We start from the raw sequence: 24796 nt of genomic DNA, 5'->3' as shown, positions 1-24796 counted from the left end.
CAGAAAAAGGCTGAGTCTTTAAGTGGTTAAACTGCCCTCATCTACAGACAGAAGTTCATTCCTTTGATCTAAGGGAAATGTTACAATGTTTCTCTTTATCTAGCCTGAGCAATGTTGTGATAAACTTGGCAGGCTGCCTGTTTTTTTTCAACAGCTGTTGGCTTCAAAAGAGAACTCTCTGCACTAAATCAAGGAAATGCTGTGTTAACCACTTCAGCCCGGCAGGATTTACCTCCTTAACAACCAGGACATTTTTTGCGATACGGCACTGCGTCGCTTTAACTGACAATTGCACGGCCGTCCGACGCTGTACCCAAATAAAATTGATGTCCTTTTTTTTCCCCCACAATAGAGGTTTCTTTTAATGGTATTTAATAGGGTTGTCCCGATAGCGATACTAGTATCGGTACAGATACCGAGCATTTGCCCAAGTACTTGTACTCGGGCAAATGCTCCCGATGCTTCCCCCGATACCTAGAAGTCAGCTGTGATCGGAGCGTGGGGGAGTTACAAGATTCTCCCCCAGCGGCTTTCAGCTGCTTTAGTGACATACAGCGGTGATCGCTCACCGCTGACTGTCACTGCATCCTCTTCCATGCCCCTCCGTTGCTCTGTCCCCCTCCGCTGTCCCCCTCCGTTCCTCTCTCCTTTTCTGTCCCCCTCCGCTGTCCCCTCCGTTCCTCTCTCCTTCTCTGTGCCTCTCCGCTGTCCCCTCCGTTCCTCTCTCCTTTTCTGTCCCCCTCCGCTGTCCCCTCCGTTCCTCTCTCCTTCTCTGTGCCTTTCCGCTGTCCCCCTCCGTTCCTCTCTCCTTTTCTGTCCCCCTCCGTTCCTCTCTCCTTCTCTGTGCCTCTCTCCACTGTCCCCTCCGTTCCTCTCTCCTTCTCTGTGCCTCTCCGCTGTCCCCCTCCATTCCTCTCTCCTTTTCTGTCCCCCTCTGCTGTCACCTCCGTTCTGCCGTGCCTCTCCGCTGTCCCCTCCGTTCTGCCGTGCCTCTCCGCTGTCCCCTCCGTTCCCCTCTCCTTCTCTGTCCCCTCCGTTCTCCCTCTCCGTTCTCCCCCACCGTTCCGCCGTCCCCCTCCTCCTTCCTTTGTGAATGGACAGAGTCAGCTGACTCTGTCCATTCACATAACTGAAACATTGTAATCTCCTGTGATTACGATGTGTCAGTTTATGAATGGAGAGGAGCCTGTCTTCTCTCCATTCATTTTCAGTGCAGCTGAGGCTGCAGAGAAAGGGACTGGGGAATCTTTATCCTCTGTCTCTTTCTCTGTCTCAAGGGGGAGATATCAGAGGTCTGTTAAGACCCCTGATATCTCACCAAAGCCCCCCAACAGGGCTGATTAAAAAAAAAACAAAAAAAAAAACACATATTGCAATAAAGAATAAAAAAAAATTATTGTAAAAAATAAAAATTGTAAATTTAAAAAAAAAAAAAAAACACACACACACACACACACACACACACAACGTTCATCCCCTTCCCCACGATTAAAAAAAAAAACAAAAAAAAAAAACACTGTCACGTGACATAAAAAAAAGTATCGGTATTCGGTATCGGCGAGTACTTGAAAAAAAGTATCGGTACTTGTACTCGGTCCTAAAAAAGTGGTATCGGGACAACCCTAGTATTTAATCACCTCTGCATTTTTTTACGCTATATACAAAAAAAAGACTGACAATTTAGAAAAAAACAAAAACAATTTTTTACTTTCTGCTATAATACATATCCAAAAAAAAAAAATAATATATATTTATATTTATTACACACACAGTGGGGCAAAAAAGTATTAAGTTAGCCTCCCACTTAAAAAGATGAGAGGCCTATAATTGGTCATCATAGGTAAACCTCAACTATGAGAGACAAAATGTGGAAACAAATCCAGACAGACAATCACATTGTCCGATTTGGAAAGAATTTATTTGCAAATTATGGTGGAAAATAAGTATTTTGTCAATATCAAAAGTTCATCTCAATACTCTGTTATATATCCTTTGTTGGCAATGGCAGAGTTCAAACATTTTCTGGAAGTCTTCACAAGGTTGTCACACACTGTTGCTGGTATGTTGGCCCATTCCTCCATGCAGATCTCCTCTAGAGCAGTGTTGTTTTGGGGCTGTCGCTGGGCAACACAGTTTAAACTCCCTCCAAAGGTTTTCTATGGGGTTGAGATCTGGAGACTGACTAGGCCACTCCAGGACCTTGAAATGCTTCTTACAAAGCCACTCCTTCGTTGCCCGGGTGTTTGGGATTACTGTCATGCTGAAAGACCCAGCCACGTTTCATCTTCAATGCCCTTGCTGATGGAAGGAGGTTTGCACTCAAAATCTCACGATACATGGCCCCATTCATTCTTTCATGTACACGGATCAGTCGTCCTGTTCCCTTTGCAGAGAAACAGCCCCAAAGCATGATGTTGCTACCCCAATGCTTCACAGTAGGTATGGTGTTCTTTGGTTGCAACTCAGCATTCTCTCTCCTCCAAACACGACGAGTTGTGTTTCCACCAAACAGTTCTACTTTGGTTTCATCTGACCATAGAACATTCTCCCAATCCTCTTCTGGATCATCCAAATGCTCTCTAGCAAACCTCAGACGGGCCCGGACATATACTGGCTTAAGCAGGGGGACACGTCTGGCACTGCAGGATCTGAGTTCCTGGCGGCGTAGTGTGTTACTGATGGTAGCCTTTGTTACGTTGGTTCCAGCTCTCTGCAGGTCATTCACTAGGTCCCCCCGTGTGGTTCTGGGATTTTTGCTCACCGTTTTTGTGATCAATTTGAACCCACGGGGTGAGATCTTGCATGGAGCCCCAGATCGAAGGACATTATCAGTGGTCTTGTATTTCTTTCATTTTCTAATTATTGCTCCCACAGTTGATTTCTTAACACCAAGCTGCTTGCCTATTGCAGATTCTACAATTTTGTTTCTGGTGTCCTTCGACAGCTCTTTGGTCTTCACCATAGTGGAGTTTGGAGTGTGACTGTTTGAGGTTGTGGACAGGTGCCTTTTATACTGATAACAACTTCAAACAGGTGCCATTAATACAGGTAATGAGTGGAGGACAGAGGAGCCTCTTAAAGAAGAAGATACAGGTTGTGAGAGCCAGAAATCTTGCTTGTTTGTAGGTGACCAAATACTTAAGTTAAAAATAGTTTTTTTTGCTAGAAAATTACTTAGAACCCCCAAACATTATACATTTTTTTTCTAACATCCTAGAGAATAAAATGGCGGTCGTTGCAATACTTTCTGTCACACCGTATTTGCGCAGCGGTCTTACAAGTGCACTTTTTTTTTATTAAAATACACTTTTTTGAATTAAAAAATAAGACAACAGTAAAGTTAGCCCAATTTTTTTTATATTGTGAAAGATAATGTTACGCCGAGTAAATTGATACCCAACATGTCACGCTTCAAAATTGCGCCAGCTGGGGGGGCGTGACCGGAAGTTGCCCTGCATGGACGCTTGAATCCTCAGCTCTCCACTAGCCCACAGCCTTAAGGCCTAAAAGGGGGACTTTTTGCCACATTTTATGGGAGGAAGCAGGAGAACCAGGTCCTCTAAGCTCAGGGGATCGTCCCAGCCGCCATCCGGCTCCTCCACAACCCTCCACGGGTACTTTAAACCGCCCTCCATGTCCGGGGATGAACGGGACAAGATGGCGCCGACGGCTCCTACCTCCTCCACGAGGCAGCCACTACAACAGTGCTCGGCATCACCTCCACTACCCCAGCGAGCAGTGGACCTGGAGCGGGAGATGGAGGGACAGACGAGCAGGGGATCAGCAGCGATGAGTCCATCCCCACCTGTCCCAGCACAGGGGAAGCATCAATGCGCGCCCCAGGACACATCATTAGGCCTCACTGCAGCCTCTTACACGCAGTGCTCAGAGGTGTTCCCGCAGCTGCTGCGCTCGGCGTCAGACCCATCCCTATCCCTGGGAGGAACAGCATCCCCCACACCATCACTGCAGCCTAGTGATTTCCCCTCATTACCAGACCCAGAGGGAATATGGCACCATGGACTTATATCAGAGGCACAATATGGAGGAGGCATCCCCCAACCGGTGCTTGATCCCCCCCCTGAACCCCCTCAACCGCAGAGACAAGCCCACCACAGTGCCTCCAGGCCCACAGAACAGGGGACAAACCAGATAAAATCATACGCCCAGGTGACAAGTTCACCGACCCTGACCCCTATGGATGCCCTGGAAGGGGGTCATTCTTCTTATTCACAAAGGCCTTCATGGGGGAACACGGGGGCCCCCCAACTCCAGTTATGGGACTATCGGAAACCTGCGCCCCCCCCACTCTCCAAAGGGAATCCTCCCCACCGCACAGTCCACAATACCGCATGGGTCACACCCCACGCTCCCAACAGCCCACCTCATGGCAAGACTGCCTTCAAGCTATTCCTACTAAGGAGGACTTTAAACTTCTCATTGAAGAGGTTATATCCGCCTGTCGGGCGGAAATCCAAGTGATACATGCCAACCTTAAACATCTATCTGAGAGGGTGGAGATGGCGGAGGAGGAAATACAAGAGACCAAGCTGGCGGTACATCGCACTCAAGTGCAGGGGGCCAACCATCACATATTGCTCCGGAACATGCAACGTCATATCGAAGATTTGGACAATCGGGGGCGCAGAAATAATATTCGAGTCAGGGGCCTACCTGAGTCAGAGGGTCCTGAAGACCTCCACGAAACCCTGCAATTCTTATTCAACGACCTCCTAGGGGACCCCCCAAACAAACCCATTGAAATGGATCGTGCTCACCGCGCCCTGCGTCCCAAAGGGCCCATCTCCAGACCCGGAGATGTCATATGCAGGGTCCATTCCTTCCCCTTGAAGGAGGACATCATGTGCAAAGCCCGCACCACAAAGAAAGTGCTCTTCGAAAACACGCAAGTTCAGCTATTTCCAGACCTTTCCTGGATCACTTTGCAGAAACACAGACTGCTCCAACCCCTGCTCATTCTGCTTCAAGAAAATGATGTAACTTACTGATGGGGTTTCCCCTTCAGCCTCACTGCTCATTGACAGGGAAAATCAGCAGTACTGCGCTTCCCTGAGGACATGGATAATTTTTGTGACACCTTGGAGATCCCCATCCCTCGTCTACCTGAATGGGACTTAGTGGACTCACCGACACCACCTCCTGTGGTTTGGCAGAAGATCCCACCAACTAAACGTCCTAGGGACCGGGACTCTCCCAGAGGCTCTACCAAATCTAAACCAAAAAAAGGATGACTGCCTTGCTCTCAACTCCTGCCCCTCTCATCACAGTTACATGTATTCCCCCCAAGGACCCCCCTGCCTATCACTTAGTTTTCATTATTGGGCTTTTTGTTTTTCTGGAGACCTGTCAGTGGTGGTTTTTCGGATCACTAGTCCACCTAGAGGTTTACATTATTAAAGTTCCCCATTGTTACCTTGTTTTGAGAATCTAAACACAGTTGATCTTGTTTTGAGTGGTTCACTATGCCCCCCTGGACTGGGCCCTGGTTGGGGGTGCTGACCAGGGGGACCTATTGGAACTTATTGGAGTCTGGGTGGTATACACTGCCCGGGACAGCAACGAAATGTTTATTTCTAATTGAAATGTCAATAACCAACTCTCTCCTTCTTTTTCTCTTTTTTCTTTCCTTGCTCTTCTTCCCCTCTCTCCTCCCCACCCTTCTCTCCTTCCTGGCTCACCTGGTTGCACCCCATGTCCGGATCTCCTCGCTTCCTGGATATCGTGGAAGACTCACGGCTGGATAAGCTAAGTAATCGAGTGCACACATACACCAATGACCATGGCTAAGCTCATCACATTTAATGTCCATGGTTTGAATTTAAACAAAAAAAGACATCTTGCGTTGAGGGAGCTCAGGCAATCTGGGGCAGATGTAGCTATGTTGCAGGAAACACATTTCAACAGAGGAGACGCCTTCACCTTTGCATCTAAACAGTATCCCCAGGTTTACCAGGCCTTTAGTTCCCGCAAACGTGCGGGTGTGGCCATCCTATTTAAAAGAGGCTCTCCTTTTAAATGCTCCCAGTCCTTAAAGGGGTTGTAAAGGTAAAAATTTTTTCACCTTAATGCATTCTATGCATTAAGGTGAAAAAACTTTTGACAGTACCGCCGCCCCCAGGCCCCCCGTTTTACTTACCTGACGCCTCGAATCTTCGCTCCTCGTCCTCGGCAGCTTCATTGCAGCTCAGCCTGGTCGCTGATTGGCTGCAGTGGATGGATTGAAAGCAGCGCAGCCATTGGCTCGCGCTGCTGTCAATCACATCCGATGACGCGGCGCGCCGGGGGGCGGGGCCGAGTGATACAGCGAGCGGCTATAGCCGCCGGCTGTATCACGGGAGCGCGCCCGCAAGCACTCACCACCGTGCGAGAGAGCTCGCATGAAGGTGGTAAATGCTTGCGGGGAGGAGCTGAAACAGCCGCCGAGGGACCCCAGAAGACCAGGTTCGGGGCCACTCTGTGCAGAACGAGCTGCACAGTGAAGGTAAGTATAACATGTTTGTTATTTTTAAAAAAAAAAAAAAACACCTTTACAACCACTTTAATTGATCCGAGGGGGCACTATATAATTTTAAGGGGACAATGGCAAACGCAGGCGGTAACTATCTGTAATGTCTACGCTCCCAACACCCATCAGATACACTTCTTATCTAGGGTCTTTGCACGCCTGTTTAGGTTACCCAACGAATATTTGATCATTGGCGGAGATTTCAATTTAGTTCACTCGGTAGGTCTAGACCGCCACATGATTAATCCTACAGCACCTCAGACCCGAGCTATCCGTGACTCCAAATTATTTCGCCAATTAACCAGACGTCATGCCCTATTTGATGCTTTACACCCGGGAGATAGACAGTACACTTTCTTCTCTGCTCCCCACCGTATGCATTCCCGATTAGACTATTTTTTCGTTAATAATACCATAATAATAATATATTAATAATAATAGCTACGCGCTACTAAAACGGTTCAGGTCCTACCCATATCTTGGTCCGATCATGCCCCCGTTATTATATCACTAGAAATAGGCACCCCTACCCGCAAACCCAGTAATTGGCAACTAAACAACTTTCTTCTCCAACATACCCCGTCTAGATTGGAACTAGAGACAACCCTGCAGAAATACTTTTTAGAAAATAATACCCCCGAAATCTCCCTCCCTATTCTCTGGGAGGTCCACAAGGCAGTCCTCAGGGGACGGTGCATTGCGATCTCTTCGGCCATGAAGAAAAATGCGATAGCATCCAAAATTCAAGCCGAGAAAGATCTTAAGGCTCTAGAACTCCGATTGCAGGCTACCTACCTCTCCTTAAAAAAGTGGTTTGCCTCAGAAACACTCTCCGAGACATAGCGTTGGGACAGGTGGAGAAGGCGCTGCTTCGGCTAAAACAAACATACTATGATAAAGGCAACAAAGCCCATACCCTTCTGGCACGTAAATTAGCCGAGCGCTCCCACATGTCCACCCCTCACCAAATTAAAGATAAGAAGGGGGCACTTTTAATTAACGGCCACTATTAAAATCTTGCCCTCACATAAATCCCCCGGTCCAGATGGTCTCCCTTATGAGTATTACAAGGCATTCCTCCCGATTCTCCTACCCTACATGTGCAAAATGTTTAACGCCTTCTTTCAGAAAACCACTATCCCCGTGGACATGCAGAGGTCTTTCCTCACGTTGATCCCCCAAACCTGACAAAGATCCTTCAGTATGTGCCAGTTACAGGCCAATCGCACTTCTAAACTCTGATTTAAAAATCTTTACTAAACTTCTCTCGATGCGATTGAACCTGATACTTCCCTCTCTAATACACAAGGACCAGGTGGGATTTGTCCCCCTGCGTCAGGCAGGGGATAACACAAGACAAATTATCGACCTGATAGATGTGGCGAACAGGAATAAGCTGGAGGCGTTAGTTCTCGGCTTGGATGCAGAAAAAGCTTTCGACCGCCTTGGCTGGTCCTTCCTGTTCGCCACATTGAACTGCATGGGATTCCGGAGCCCGTTTGTGCAAGCCATTAGACATCTGTACACCAACCCCTCATCCCATGTAAAAACTCCCTTTGTTCTCTCGCGGGCTTTCCCGATCGCGAATGGAACCCGCCAGGGGTGCCCGCTTTCACCGCTACTATTTGCGTTGTGCGTTGAGCCTCTGGCGGTGTCCATTCGGAAAAACCCGAATATACATGGGATCCCGCTGAGAGATAGGGAATTTAAGTTGGCACTGTTTGCCGACGATATCATACTCACCTTAACCCAGCCTAGGATTTCACTCCCCAACTTACATGCTGAACTCGACCTATATAGATCTCTATCGGGTTACAAGATAAATGCAGCTAAGTCAGAAGCTCTACCCATCAATATCCCAACACAGGAGACCCAACACTTGCAACAATGTTTTCCCTATCACTGGAAGACATTATCCCTGAAATATTTGGGAGTTCAGATAACCCCTTCTTACTCCACCTTATACCGAGCTAATTATCCCCCTCTTTTCAAAACCATAAGGGACCTCCTACAAAAATGGAAGGCCCATCATATCTCCCTATTAGGGAGGATAGCTTCTGTTAAAATGGCTAACTTACCAAAGCTGCTTTATCTTTTCCAAACACTCCCCATCCCAATACCACAGGCTGAACTGAAGAAACTCCAGGCAGATCTGATATGCTTTGTCTGGAATTACAAGAGGCATAGAATATCAAAATCGGTCATGACGGTGGCGCGATCAGACGGCGGGTTGTCCTTCCCTGACCTAACTAAATACTATCAAGCCACCCAATTACGGGCCCTAGCCTCCTGGTTCACCCAACGTTCCTATAATAGGTGGACAGAAATTGAAAAACTATGGATGGCACCAGTCCACCCAAATAGTATGCTATGGAATGCAATGGTGAAGGTAGATTCTACTAAGCTATTGGGCCCCATGCTCCACCTTAGTTCACTCTGGCATAAATTATCACGACTTTATAAACTATGCTCAGAAAGCTCACTTCTCACGTAATTCCTCTACAACCCCAGATTGCCTGCAGGTCTTACGCATCAGATGTCCTCTCCATGGGCAACGAGAGATCTGTTTCACTTTGGTCATTTGGTGCATCCATGCACGTGTAGATTGCTTTCCTTCACAGACCTCCAGAAAAAATTTGACTTACCACGGCAAGTGTTCTATGGATACTTGCAGATTAGGCACTATGCTCAATCACTTGCCCAGAACTTACAATTCTCGGCCCCAATTCCTTTTGAAGACCTGATATTGGAGGGTTTGGCTAGACGTGGGCTAATTTCCGATATCTACCGGATACTAAATTTCTACAACATCACTGACCAGGGTAAACACGCATACATGCTCCGCTGGGAAAGGTTTTTGGGCGAGGAAATCCCAGAGTCTACATGGAAGACGGTCTGGTCTCAGGCAGCTAAGAGTTCACTCTGTACACTGTACAAAGGGAACGCCTATAAAATTCTTTTTTTATGGTATATGACACCTGATGTTCTCCACGCCATCTACCCTTCTAGTTCGGACAAATGTTGGCGGTGCCTGAAAGAAAGAGGGACCTTATATCACATCTATTGGTCATGTCCCAAAATAGTTCCCTTTTGGACGGAAACGCAATTATTGCTGAATCGCCTGTTGGGCGTGCAGGTTCCTAGAGTCCCGAAATTATTTCTTCTCGGAGTGTCCGAATTACATATATCTCGACACTCCAGGAAATTACTTGGCCATGTTCTTACAGCAGCGAGATGTCTTGTAGCCCTCCATTGGAAGAGACAGGCCCCGCCCACCCAAACAGACCTCTATACCAGAATAAAAGACATAGAGCTAATGGAGAAAATGACAGCCAGACTACAGAATAGATTGGAGGCACATGATAAGGTCTGGGAGGATTGGCATAGGCGAGAGGACCCACCCTAGACCGGCGGCTAAGCCCCCTCCCCCCCCCTTTTCTTATTCCTCTTTTCTTCTTTCCTCCTTTATCTTCTTTCATTTCTTACAATGCTAGATTATATTCAGATTAACAACGATATCTGCTGGTTGACAGCTGTAGAAGATATGGAATGTGTTATGCCACTACTGTACTTGGATGATTATATTCTGAAGTTTACTGATCACCAGATTGACTGTCTACCAGTTGCACTTAGTTACATGCAATACTATTGTCCGTTGTATGTACTGTATATATCTTAATGTATAATAAAAAATTGTTATTTGAGAAAAAAAAAAAAAATTGAGCCAGCTCGTGGAATGTCGACAAACTTTTACCCTTAAAAATCTCCATAGGTGACATTTAAAAATTTAAAAAATTCTACCGATTGCATGTTTTGCTTTACAGAGGAGGTCTAGGGCTAGAATTATTGCTCTCGCTCCACCGATCACGGCGATACCTCACATGTGTGGTTTGAACACCGTTTTCATATGCGGGCGCTACTCACATATGTGTTCGCTTCTGCACGCGAGCTCGGCAGGACGGGGCACGTTTTAATTTTTTTTTCTTATTTATTTTACCTTTTACTTTTTTTTTTTTAAACCGTGTAAAAATAAAAAGTGTCACTTTTATTCCTATTACAAGGAATGTAAACATCCCTTGTAATAGAAAAAAAAAGAATGACAGGACCTCTTAAATATGAGATCTGGGGTCAAAAGACCTCAGATCTCATATTTATACAAAAATGCAATAAAAAAAAAAAAAAAATTGTCATTTAAAAAAATAAACAAAATAAATTGGACCTTTAAGAGCTATGGGCAGAAATAACATTTCTGCAGCGTCATGGAGACGGGTGGGGGCCATCTTCCCTTCACTCATCCCCATGTCAGCCCAGGGGACAGACGCGATCGCCTCCGCTGCTGCCGACGGCACCGGATCGCGGCGGGAGAGGGGGGAGCCCTCTCCCGCCTCCGTTAAAAGTGATCTTGTGGCGAATCCGCCGCAGAGACCACGTTTATCTTGTACCAGACCGCCGGCCGAACACGGGGATACAGGGGTTATGGCAGCTAGCTGCTGCCATAACAACGATATCCGTCCCCAAAGTAGGGACGTACATCGGCGTGCAGCAGTCCAGGAGTGGTTAAAAAAGGCGTATATTGATTGGTTCGTGCAAAAGTTATAGCGTCTACAAAATAGGGGAGAGATTTAGGGACTTTTAATTTTTTTTTTACTAATAATGGCGATTTTTAGGGAGACTGCAACATTGCGGCGGACAAATCTGACCCTAAGTGACACTTTTTGGGGACCAGTGACACCAAAACAGTGATTAGTGCTGTAAAAATGCACTGATCACTGCATAAATGGCACTGGGAGGGAAGGGGTTAACACTAGTGGTGATCAAAGGGTTAAGTGTTCCATAGGGAGTTGTTTCTAACTGTTAGGGGGACGGACTGACTGGGAGTAGAGAGTGATCAGGAACACCGATCTCTCTAAGAACAGCTGATCTCTCTCTTCTCCCCTGTCAGAACGGGGATCTGCCTTGTTTACATAGGCAGATCCCCGCTCTGCCTCTCTTCACCGCAATCGCGGGTGGCCAGCGGACATAGAGTCTGCCGGACCCATGGGCGAGCTCCTGTGGCATTCGCCCGCTGTAGCTAATGCACGCACCAACGTACAGGTACGTCAGTTCACGCAGCTGAGCCGCCCTGCCGCAGTATATGTGCGGTGGGCGGTCCAGAAGTGGTTAAGATTGCGGGGGTTGAATCGCGATCTCGATTCTTTAACAATTAATTGTGCAGCTCTAATTCATACCTCTTCTCCCCTCTCTGGGTCTTCTCCGTTCTCTGCTGATATCTTCAAGCCCACTCCAGTTCTTCTCCCTCTGTCCGCTGTCTTCTGCCTCTGCTGGGTCTTCTCCGCTATCTTCTCGCTCTTTTTGCTGGGTCTTCTGCGCTGTCTTCTCCCTGTTCTTCTTCCGATGTTGACTCAACGCTCTCTCCCGCTGTAATGGCGGGTGCGTGGTGTGCCACTACTTATATTGGCATGGAGCGGGGTCACCGATGGCCAGCCACTTATGACGTCACTGCCCATCATGCCCCGGGCGGTGATTTCATCACAATGTGACCCCGCCCCAAGCCAATATAAGTAGTGGCACACCGCGCACCCGGCATCAGAGTGGGAGAGGGCATTGAGTCAACATCGGAAGAACAGAGGGACTCAGCAAAGATGAGAAGATAGCGGAGAAGACCCAGCAGAGGCAGAAAACAGTGGACAGAGGGAGAAGAACCGGAGAGGGCTAGAAGACATGAGCGGAGAAGACCTGGAGAGGGGAGAAGAACCAGCAGAAGCAGAAGACGTCAGCGAAGAAGGCAGAAGAGCCGGAGAGGGGAGAAGAGATCAGAAGAGACGACGGAGCTGCTTAATAAATTACTTTAAAAACATGTGTAATGTGTTTTATTTTTGACACTTTTTTTTTAGGTGAATGGGTAGGGGTACAATGTACCCCATACGCATTCACATAGGGTGGGGGGCCGGGATCTGGGGGCCCCCTTGTTAAAGGAGGCTTCCAGATTCCGATAAGCCCCCGTCCGCAGACCCCGACAACCAACGGCCAGGGTTGTTGGGAAGAGGTCCTTGTCCTTATAAACATGGGGACAAGGTGCTTTGGGGTGGGGTGGGGCGCAGTGCCCCCCCTGCCCCAAAGCACCCACCCCATGTTGAGGGCATGTGGCCTGGTACGGTACCAGGCATGTGGCCTGGTACAGTTCAGGGGGGGCGCTTGCTCCTTTCCTGACCTGCCAGGCTGTGTGCACGGATAAGGGTCTGGTATGGATTTTGGGGGGGCCCCCCACGCCGTTTTTTTGGAGTGGGGGTTGCCCTTATAATCCATACCAGACCAGTACTTGTGCGGTAGATTTGATTAAGATGCGTCCTCTAATCGAGTCACCAGGCCCCTCTTAAGACCAGCCTTCCACATGGTCCCTTCCAAGATGGGTCCTCCCCTGGATCTTCTCAATTGTCCGGCTTCTTCCCGCAGGACAGACAGCACAGGACCATCCCAGCAGTAGAAGGCCCCAGACAGGCTTCTGGGCCTACTTACACGGCTGCAGCAACGCAGTCCTCCGGCCCGGAGGACCAAGAGGTAGGACTCCTAGCACATACCTGTCGTCCAGAAGGGCCAGCAGGTGGAAAGAAAGAGACCAAGAAAAATGGCGTCTGCCCCTTAACCACTTAAGGACCGCCTAACGCCGATTTACGTCGGCAAGGCGGCACGGGCAGGCAAAATCACGTACATGTACGTGATTTGCCTCTCGCGGGTGGGGGGTCCGATCGGACCCCCCCCCGGTGCCCGAAGCGGTCCCGTTCTGTTCCCCGGCGATCCGAGATGAGGGGGAGGCCATCCGTTCGTGGCCCCCCCCTCGCGATCGCCGCCGGCCAATGGGAACACTCCTTTGCTGCTGTATGCTAAACAGCAGCAAAGGAAATGATGTCATCTCCCCTCGGCTCGGTATTTTCCGTTCCAGCGCCGAGGGGAGAAGACATCAATGTGAGTGCACAACACACACACACACAGTAGAACATGCCAGGCATACAAAACACCCCGATCCCCCCCCCGATCGCCCCCCGATCCCCCCCCAATCACCCCCCCCCCCCCTGTCACAAACTGACACCAGCAGGTTTTTTTTTTTTTTTTTTTTTTTTTTCTGATTACTGCATAGTGTCAGTTTGTGACAGTTACAGTGTTGGGACAGTGAGTATCACCCCCCTTTAGGTCTAGGGTACCCCCCTAACCCCCCCTAATAAAGTTTTAACCCCTTGATCACCCCCTGTCACCAGTGTTGCTAAGCGATCATTTTTCTGATCGCTGTATTAGTGTCGCTGGTGACGCTAGTTAGTGAGGTAAATATTTAGGTTCGCCGTCAGCGTTTTATAGTGACAGGGACCCCCATATACTACCTAATAAATGTTTTAACCCCTTGATTGCCCCCTAGTTAACCCTTTCACCACTGATCACCGTATAACCGTTACGGGTGACGCAGGTTAGTTCGTTTATTTTTTATAGTGTCAGGGCACCCGCCGTTTATTACCTAATAAAGGTTTAGCCCCCTGATCGCCCGGCGGTGATATGCGTCGCCCCAGGCAGCGTCAGATTAGCGCCAGTACCGCTAACACCCACGCACGCAGCATGCGCCTCCCTTAGTGGTATAGTATCTGATCGGATCAATATCTGATCTGATCAGATCTATACTAGCGTCCCCAGCAGTTTAGGGTTCCCAAAAACACAGTGTTAGCGGGATCAGCCCAGATACCCGCTAGCACCTGCGTTTTGCCCCTCCGCCCAGCCCACCCAAGTGCAGTATCGATCGATCACTGTCACTTACAAAACACTAAACGCATAACTGCAGCGTTCACAGAGTCAGGCCTGATCCCTGCGATCGCTAACAGTTTTTTTGGTAGCATTTTGGTGAACTGGCAAGCAAGCACCAGGCAGCGTCAGGTTAGCGCCAGTACCGCTAACACCCACGCACGCACCGTACACCTCCCTTAGTGGTATAGTATCTGATCGGATCAATATCTGATCCGATCAGATCTATACTAGCGTCCCCAGCAGTTTAGGGTTCCCAAAAACGCAGTGTTAGCGGGATCAGCCCAGATACCTGCTAGCACCTGCGTTGTGCCCCTCCGCCCGGCCCAGCCCAGCCCACCCAAGTGCAGTATCGATCGATCACTGACACTTACAAGGCACTAAACGCATAACTGCAGCGTTCGCAGAGTCAGGCCTGATCCCTGCGATCGCTAACAGTTTTTTTGGTAGCATTTTGGTGAACTAGCAAGCACCGGCCCCAGGCAGCGTCAGGTTAGCGCCAGTACCACTAACACCCACGCACGCAGCATACGCCTCCTTTAGTGGTATAGTATCTGAACGGATCAATATCTGATCCGATCAGATCAGATCTATACTAGCGTCCCCAGCAGTTTAGGGTTCCCAAAAACGCAGTGTTAGCGGGATCAACCCAGATACCTGCTAGCACCTGCGTTTTGCCCCTCCGCCCGGCCCAGTCCAGCCCACCCAAGTGCAGTATCGATCGATCACTGTCACTTACAAAACACTAAACGCATAACTGCAGCGTTTGCAGAGTCAGGCCTGATCCCTGCGATCGCTAACAGTTTTTTTGGAAGCTTTTTATTGAACTGGCAAGCACCAGCGGCCTAGTACACCCCGGTCGTAGTCAAACCAGCACTGCAGTAACACTTGGTGACGTGGCGAGTCCCATAAGTGCAGTTCAAGCTGGTGAGGTGACAAGCACAAGTAGTGTCCCGCTGCCACCAAAAAGACAAACACAGGCCCGTCGTGCCCATAGTGCCCTTCCTGCTGCATTCGCCAATCCTAATTGGGAACCCACCACTTCTGCAGCGCCCGTACTTCCCCCATTCACATCCCCCAACGAAATGCAGTCGGCTGCATGAGAGGCATTTTTATGTGCTCCCGAGTACCCCTACCCAACGAACCCCCCCCAAAAAGATGTTGTGTCTGCAGCAAACGCGGATATAGGCGTGACACCCGCTATTATTGTCCCTTCTGTCCTGACAATCCTGGTCTTTGCATTGGTGAATGTTTTGAACGCTACCATACACTAGTTGAGTATTAGCGTAGGGTACAGCATTGCACAGACTAGGCACACTTTCACAGGGTCTCCCAAGATGCCATCGCATTTTGAGAGACCCGAACCTGGAACCGGTTACAGTTATAAAAGTTAGTTACAAAAAAAGTGTAAAAAAAAAAAATATATATATAAAATAAAAAAAAATAGTTGTCGTTTTATTGTTCTCTCTCTCTATTCTCTCTCTCTATTGTTCTGCTCTTTTTTTACTGTATTCTATTCTGCAGTGTTTTATTGTTATTGTTATTGTTATTATGTTTTATCATGTTTGTTTTTCAGGTATGTAATTATTTATACTTTATTGTTTACTGTGCTTTATTGTTAACCATTTTTTTGTCTTCAGGTACGCCATTCACAACTTTGAGTGGTTATACCAGAATGATGCCTGCAGGTTTAGGTATCATCTTGGTATCATTCTTTTCAGCCAGCGGTCGGCTTTCATGTAAAAGCAATCCTAGCGGCTAATTAGCCTCTAGACTGCCTTTACAACCCGTGGGAGGGAATGCCCCCCCCCCCCCCCACCGTCTTCCGTGTTTTTCTCTGGCTCTCCTGTCTCAACAGGGAACCTGAGAATGCAGCCGGTGATTCAGCCAGCTGACCATAGAGCTGATCAGAGACAAGAGTGGCTCCAAACATCTCTATGGCCTAAGAAACCGGAAGCTACGAGCATTTTATGACTTAGATTTCGCCGGATGTAAATAGCGCCATTGGGAAATTGGGGAAGCATTTTATCACACCGATCTTGGTGTGGTCAGATGCTTTGAGGGCAGAGGAGAGATCTAGGGTCTAATAGACCCCAATTTTTTCAAAAAAGAGTACCTGTCACTACCTATTGCTATCATAGGGGATATTTACATTCCCCGAGATAACAATAAAAATGATTTAAAAAAAAAAAAAATGAAAGGAACAGTTTAAAAATAAGATAAAAAAGCAAAAAAATAATAAAGAAAAAAAAAAAAAAAAAAAAAAAAAAGCACCCCTGTCGCCCCCTGCTCTTGCGCTAAGGCGAACGCAAGCGGCGGTCTGTCGTCAAACGTAAACAGCAATTGCACCATGCATGTGAGGTATCGCCGCGAAGGTCAGATCGAGGGCAGTAATTTTTGCAGTAGACCTCCTCTGTAGATCTAAAGTGGTAACCTGTAAAGGCTTTTAAAGGCTTTTAAAAATGTATTTATTTTGTTGCCACTGCACGTTTGTGCGCAATTGTAAAGCATGTCATGTTTGGTATCCATGTACTCGGTCTAAGATCATCTTTTTTATTTCATCAAACATTTGGGCAATATAGTGTGTTTTAGTGCATTAAAATTTAAAAAAGTGTGTTTTTTCCCCAAAAAATGCGTTTGAAAAATCGCTGCGCAAATACTGTGTGAAAAAAAAAAATGAAACACCCACCATTTTAATCTGTAGGGCATTTGCTTTAAAAAAATATATAATGTTTGGGGGTTCAAAGTAATTTTCTTGCAAAAAAAAAAAAACTTTTTCATGTAAAAAATAAGTGTCAGAAAGGGCTTTGTCTTCAAGTGGTTAGAAGAGTGGGTGATGTGTGACATAAGCTTCTAAATGTTGTGCATAAAATGCCAGGACAGTTCAAAACCCCCCCAAATGACCCCATTTTGGAAAGTAGACACCCCAAGCTATTTGCTGAGAGGCATGTCGAGTCCATGGAATATTTTATATTGCGACACAAGTTGCGGGAAAGAGACAAATTTTTTTTTTTTTTTTTTTTTTTTTTGCACAAAGTTGTCACTAAATGATATATTGCTCAAACATGCCATGGGAATATGTGAAATTACACCCCAAAATACATTCTGCTGCTTCTCCTGAGTACGGGGATACCATATGTGTGAGACTTTTTGGGAGCCTAGCCGTGTACGGGACCCCGAAAACCAAGCACCGCCTTCAGGCTTTCTAAGGGGCGTGAATTTTTGATTTCACTCTTCACTGCCTATCACAGTTTCGGAGGCCATGGAATGCCCAGGTGGCACAAAACCCCCCCAAATGACCCCATTTTGGAAAGTAGACACCCCAAGCTATTTGCTGAGAGGTATAGTGAGTATTTTGCAGACCTCACTTTTTGTCACAAAGTTTTGAAATTTGAAAAAAGAAAAAAAAAAAAAGTTTTTTCTTGTCTTTCTTCATTTTCAAAAACAAATGAGAGCTGCAAAATACTCACCATGCCTCTCAGCAAATAGCTTGGGGTGTCTACTTTCCAAAATGGGGTCATTTGGGGGGGGTTTGTGCCACCTGGGCATTCCATGGCCTCCGAAACGGTGTTAGGCAGTGAAGAGTAAAATCAAAAATTCACGCCCTTAAAAACGCTGAAGGCGGTGATTGGTTTTCGGGGCCCCGTACGCGGCTAGGCTCCCAAAAAGTCCCACACATGTGGTATCCCCATACTCAGGAGAAGCAGCTAAATGTATTTTGGGGTGCAATTCCACATAGGCCCATGGCCTGTGTGAGCAATATATCATTTAGTGACAACTTTGTGCAAAAAAAAAAAAAAAAAAAAAAAAGTGTCACTTTCCCGCAACTTGTGTCAAAATATAAAATATTCCATGGACTCAATATGCCTCTCAGCAAATAGCTTGGGGTGTCTACTTTCCAAAATGGGGTCATTTGGGGGGGGGGTTGTGCCACCTGGGCATTCCATGGCCTCCGAAACTGTGATAGGCAGTGAAGAGTGAAATCAAAAAGTTACACCCTTAGAAATCCTGAAGGCGGTGATTGGTTTTCGGGGTCCCATACGCGGCTAGGCTCCCAAAAAGTCCCACACATGTGGTATCCCCGTACTCAGGAGAAGTAGCTGAATATATTTTGGGGTGCAATTCCACATAGGCCCATGGCCTGTGTGAGCAATATATCATTTAGTGACAACTTTTTGTAAATATTTTTTTTTTTTTTTTTTTTTGTCATTATTCAATCACTTGGGACAAAAAAAATAAATATTCAATGGGTTCAACATGCCTATCAGCAATTTCCTTGGGGTGTCTACTTTCCAAAATGGGGTCATTTGGGGGGGTTTTGTACTGCCCTGCCATTTTAGCACCTCAAGAAATGACATAGGCAGTCATAAACTAAAAGCTGTGTAAATTCCAGAAAATGTACCCTAGTTTGTAGACGCTATAACTTTTGCGCAAACCAATAAATATACGCTTATTGACATTTTTTTTACCAAAGACATGTGGCCGAATACATTTTGGCCTAAATGTATGACTAAAATTGAGTTTATTGGATTTTTTTTATAACAAAAAGTAGAAAATATCATTTTTTTTCAAAATTTTCGGTCTTTTTCCGTTTATAGCGCAAAAAATAAAAACTGCAGAAGTGATCAAATACCATCAAAAGAAAGCTCTATTTGTGGGAAGAAAAGGACGCAAATTTCGTTTGGGTACAGCATTGCATAACCGCGCAATTAGCAGTTAAAGCGACGCAGTGCCAAATTGGAAAAAGACCTCTGGTCCTTAGGCAGCATAATGGTCCGGGGCTCAAGTGGTTAAATACTCTCTCCCAGAATGCCCCGCAATGGACAACCTCTGCCGAGTTACCTCCGGGAAAGAGGAGCACTCAATACACTTCAGCTTGTTGCTTTCCAACACCGACCTATGGTGACAACGACACCCACAGGCAACAATGTGGAACTGCACGCAACACAGCCAAAGCTGGAACAGAGGCTAATTTAACAATAGATTAAATCTGAACTATGTACAGAACAGATGACCCACTAAATTTACACATAAGCGGTAGATTCAAAATCTACCAGCGCTACAAATACATTTACGTTTTTGGTTGTAACATGACAAAATGTGGAAAATGTCAAGGGGTATGAATACTTTTTCAAGGCACTGTATAAGATACTTTTGTGCTCCCAAGCTGTATTGGGAACCAAATACATGTAGCTATACCTTTTTAAAATATATCAAATTGGCAAAGTGCTCCCAAAATTGAATTTGAAAAATTTAGTTTAAGTAGTTGGAAAAGCAGCTCAAATAGCAGTAAGATTTGGTAATCTGAGGTAACCACATTTTACATCGCCGTCACCCTAGTTCCTGAAGGAATAAATATGCAAGCTTTTATAATCCAAGTATACTGTATAAGTTTGCTAGCAAAATTGTGCATAAGGCCTGTAGAGAGGCAATACACAACAGATGGGGGGGGGGGGGGGGGGGTGCTGTGATTTCTATACATGCATGCACAATTAACAGGAAAAGTGCTGTGCAATCCACACACTGCAATTTTGGTTGCATTATAACAGGATCTATTGATTTCCTGGTCTAATCCTCCTAATGGTATGGTATGCAATTGTTCTGTACATTATACAGGGGCACAACTTTACTGTGCTTTCTATATACCAAATGTTACAGACTTTACACCTATACTGTGCTATATATTCTATACTTAAAGTGAATTATATACATTCTACACTGCTTACTGTGATTTACAGACTTCACATCTACACTGAGTTATATGTTCTATACTCAACACTGTGCTTTACAGACTTTAAATTTACACTTTGCTGTACAGTCTATACTCCACATTTATTGACCTTGCACCTTCACTGTGCTATACATTCTACACAGTACTGTATAATCTATACTGCAGACCTCTCCACTATGTATACTGTATGTTTCTACATGTTGTGTTGTACATTACAAACTCCACACTGCACAAATCTGTACACTCTTTGCATTGTTTTCATATTGTGCAGACTGTGCATTACATGCTTCGTTCTGTATACTGTGGTGTGTATTTTATACTCCCTTTTCTACCCTGTGTTGTGTATTCCATGCTGCACAGTCTGTTACAGATTGTGCAATCCTCCACTCTATTTACTGTGCTGTGCATTCTGTACGCCACACTGCCACAGTCTATATAAGTGATAGCGAACCTTGGCACCCCAGATGTTTTGCAACTACATTTCCCACGATGCTCACGCACTCTGCAGAGTAGTTGAGCATCATGGGAAATGTAGTTCAAAAACATCTGGGGTGCCAAGGTTCTCCATCACTGGTCTATACTCTAATTCTATAACTGGCACTGCTGAACTCTTCTCTGCAGTATATCCTGGCCTCCTGGCCTGCCTCCAGCTATCCAATACCAGATTGTATTTATCATTGCAATCCAAAATGTTTTATATTTTTTTTTCCAACGGTATTGACCATATAAGCCAACACTTTATTTTATTTTTTTTTAACTTCAAATGAAAAGTAAAAGAACATTCTTGGCTGGTAATGGGAAACTCAGTAGATGTGAAGTCTTTAAATAGCCATGTTTTCCCAACACAGAGAAAACCTTTCCTTCACATTTCACTGCCAATACAACAGACCTGCTGATGACTTTAGAAACTTGTTGCATAATCTTTATGCTGGCTGATGTAAAACCAGTCCCAGCGAGGACTTTATTTTTAACAACCAATCAGCCTCTCTAAGTACTCTACGATAAAGTGCACCATAAAATGGGAGAAGATGACCAGTTCAATATAATATAAATAATATATAAAGCCCAAACATTTCAGCCCCCCTGACACTAGGGGTCCATTTATGTTTAGTCTGTGTATTTTTAGGGGGCCCATCTACTCACAGACAATTTTTAGACTCTGCTTTTCACAGATTGGTGAACCTCTGCCCATTTTTAATTCTGAGACACTGACTCTCTAAGATGCCCTTTTTAGACTCAATCATGCTACTGACCTGTTGCCATATAACCTAATTAAATGCAAAATGTTCTCCAGCTGTTTCTGGTTAGTGTAGCATTACCCCTGCAGGAGCCACTGGTTGATTTGGGTCCTCTGCTCCTGTTCCAGCCCCGTATGAGTCCTCAACCTCACTGATACCACCAGTATATCTGTCTTTGAGCTTCAATAAGCACATGAAAATTAGACTCACTCCTCTATAGAAATTAGCAGAATGTACTGGCAAGTTAAAGTCAACCAACATAAAGTATAGTAATGGAAACACAACTAGATTCACAGTTACTTGCAGTGGTTTTAAATTTTAGCATACACTGTGACCCCAAAAGCGTAAACTGTAGCTTTTCTCATAAGATGAGCTGCAGCAAGTGACAAAGAGTAACAAAACTGGGTAGAGTCACATGGGAGCTCTCACACTAATGCCGCGTACACACGGTCGGACTTTTCGTCTACAAAAGTCCGACAGCCTGTCCGACAGACTTCCGACGTACCTTCGGCGGACTTGCGGCAGACTTTCTTACGAACGGACTTGCACACACACGACCACACAAAAGTACGACAGCCTAGTACGCGGTGACGTACACCAAGTCCGACGAGACTATAAAACGGAAGTTCAATAGCCCGTACGACACCCTTTGGGCTCCTTCTGCTAATCTCGTGTTTATCTCGTGTTAGTAGAAGTTTGGTGAGAGACGATTCGCGCTTGTGAGACTCGTATTTTTCAGTTCGTTTTAACTGTTGTTCAGTCTGTGCTTGTGAGGTTTGTATCTGCTTTTCAGTGCGTTTGGTCAGTTGGCATTGAGAAATCTTTGTTTTATTGGCCGCTCGTTCCTGATTTTCAGGTCGTTCTTCACAGGCCTTGCTGTTCTTCAGTGCGTTCTGTTTAGTGCGTTCTGACCAGCCGACCGTTTTGAAGCCATGTTACCTGTACGTACTCGTCGTAGAGCTCGTGTATTGTATGTGCTTGGTGCTGTAGTTTATTCTTCAGCCCAAGACCAGTCCATGAACAGGGCGAGGAGGAGTTCATGGACCAAGAATTGGTTGCTTCAGCGTGACCAGTTCTGTCACATGCCTTTGCTCCGTGAGATCCGTGAGAATAATCCTGAGGATTTCAGGAACTTTCTCCGGATGACGGACCCCGTTTTTGACCGTTTGTTGGCTTTGCTGACCCCCTATATCAGCAGGCAGGATACCTGCATGAGGCAAGCCATCACTCCGGAGCAGAGGCTGGTCGCTACCTTGCGGTATTTGGCCACAGGGAGAAGCCTGCAGGACCTTAAGTTCTCGACAGGCATCTCCCCCCAGGCTCTGGGGATCATTATCCCAGAGACCTGTTCTGCCATCATACAGGTCCTGCAGAAGGACTATATTAAGGTAAGATATTTTTCTTTTATTAGCATCACATGTTCTTTTATGTAATCTTTGATAATGTGATGTATTTCTTGCTTCAAACACTACTTACCATCATTGCAATATAGTGTGAATGTCCCCTTTTTATCCTCACACATGCTGGAATTTTTTACTGTTATTTTTTGTCATGCATGTATATTTTCCTTCAATAACCTTCCCAGCATGAAGTGATGGGAACATATCCACCTAGTCTACTCATTTGGAATGTATTTTGTTTGAGTGTATTTAGTGTGCTGCTAATGAGCAATTATCTAGATTTCACAACCCCCCCACCCCCCCCCCCCCACCACCTAAACTCACTCCAAATAGTGTGCTGCTAATGAGCAATTATCTAGATTTCACAACCCCCCCACCCCCCCCCCCCACCACCTAAACTCACTCCAAATAGTGTGCTGCTAATGAGCAATTATCTAGATTTCACAACCCCCCCCCCCCCCACCACCTAAACTCACTCCAAATAGTGTGCTGCTAATGAGCAACTATCTAGATTTCACAACCCCCCCCCCCCACCTAAACTCACTCCAAATAGTGTGCTGCTAATGAGCAATTATCTAGATTTCACAACCCCCCCCCCCCCACCTAAACTCACTCCAAATAGTGTGCTGCTAATGAGCAATTATCTAGATTTCACAACCCCCCCCCCCACCACCTAAACTCACTCCAAATAGTGTGCTGCTAATGAGCAATTATCTAGATTTCACAACCCCCCCCCCCACCTAAACTCACTCCAAATAGTGTGCTGCTAATGAGCAATTATCTAGATTTCACAACCCCCCCCCCCCCACCTAAACTCACTCCAAATAGTGTGCTGCTAATGAGCAATTATCTAGATTTCACAACCCCCCCCCCCCCCCACCTAAACTCACTCCAAATAGTGTGCTGCTAATGAGCAATTATCTAGATTTCACAACCCCCCCCCCCACCTAAACTCACTCCAAATAGTGTGCTGCTAATGAGCAATTATCTAGATTTCACAACCCCCCACCCCCACCCTCGTTAAAATTTGCTGGAATGTTCTGTGGTGTTGATTTGTCTAAAGCAAATATATGTTGCACTTTGCAAAATGCATGTGCACTCTACAAGTGCATTTGTTCCAGTGCTTTAGTAAATGAGCAGAAGCTCTGCTGATTTCCATCATCAAATCATATGCAAGCCTCAAAGTGTTTTCATTAATTGCCCTTGCATGTGATTGTGTACTCCTTGCAACATGAATGCCTTTTTCCATTACCTCATTTACTGTAAGCTGGTTAGCAACTGCACCTGCAGAGTGCGACAACTGCAGTCTTGTAGCCTTTTTAGTCCCTAAATTCCTGCGTGTCCTAAAAGTAATTTTTTTTAGGGATTTCACAACCCCCTAAAATGTAATCAATGTTCCATCAGAGGGGGTGAGCAATCTGATAAGTGTGCCTTTCCATATTAGTTATTCCAGAACAATTAAATTATTGAATGTTATACTGATGCTGGGGAATAATGTTTTTAATTGTCTAATTTTCTTGCAATGTTAGCTTCCAAATTAATTGATTTTGGTTTTCTTGTTTGATTTCCCAGTTTCCTTCAACGCCACAGGAATGGCAGACTGTGGCATCCCATTTTGCCAGCCGTTGGGACTTTCCCAATTGTGGAGGGGCTATAGATGGGAAACATGTCCACATTGTGCCACCACCCCATTCGGGGTCATATTATTTTAATTATAAGGGGTTCCACAGTATTGTTTTAATGGCGGTGGTGTCGGCACACTATGATTTTTTATATGTGGACGTGGGGAAGAATGGCCGGATGTCGGATGGAGGAGTATTTGCCCAGACGGAGTTCTGCCAGCGTCTCCAGAGTGGTGGCCTGGGATTGCCACCTGATGAGGATAACGTGGAAGGACTCCCCTTTGTCTTCATTGCCGATGAAGCCTTCGCTCTCAGCAAGCACCTCATGAGGCCATTCCCCCAAAGAACCCTCACCCCGGAGAGGAGGGTTTTTAATTACCGGCTGGCCAGAGCTAGAAGAGTGGTTGAGAATGCGTTTGGAATTCTGGCCAGCCGGTTCCGCCTGTTTCAAACAGCCATTAATTTGGCGGAATACAAACTTAATTTTATCGTTTTAT

General features: G+C 46.0%; 1 protein-coding gene across 1 annotated transcript in view; it reads right to left on the bottom strand.

Moving 5' to 3' along the window:
• The window catches only part of TIRAP (TIR domain containing adaptor protein), a 60418-nt gene that overhangs the window by 18412 nt on the left and 17210 nt on the right, over positions 1-24796 (bottom strand). The window lies entirely within an intron of this gene.

Source organism: Aquarana catesbeiana, linkage group LG10 (genome assembly GCF_042186555.1).
Source record: "Aquarana catesbeiana isolate 2022-GZ linkage group LG10, ASM4218655v1, whole genome shotgun sequence".
Taxonomy (NCBI): domain Eukaryota; kingdom Metazoa; phylum Chordata; class Amphibia; order Anura; family Ranidae; genus Aquarana; species Aquarana catesbeiana.
This window is presented reverse-complemented; position numbering and strand designations above follow the sequence as displayed.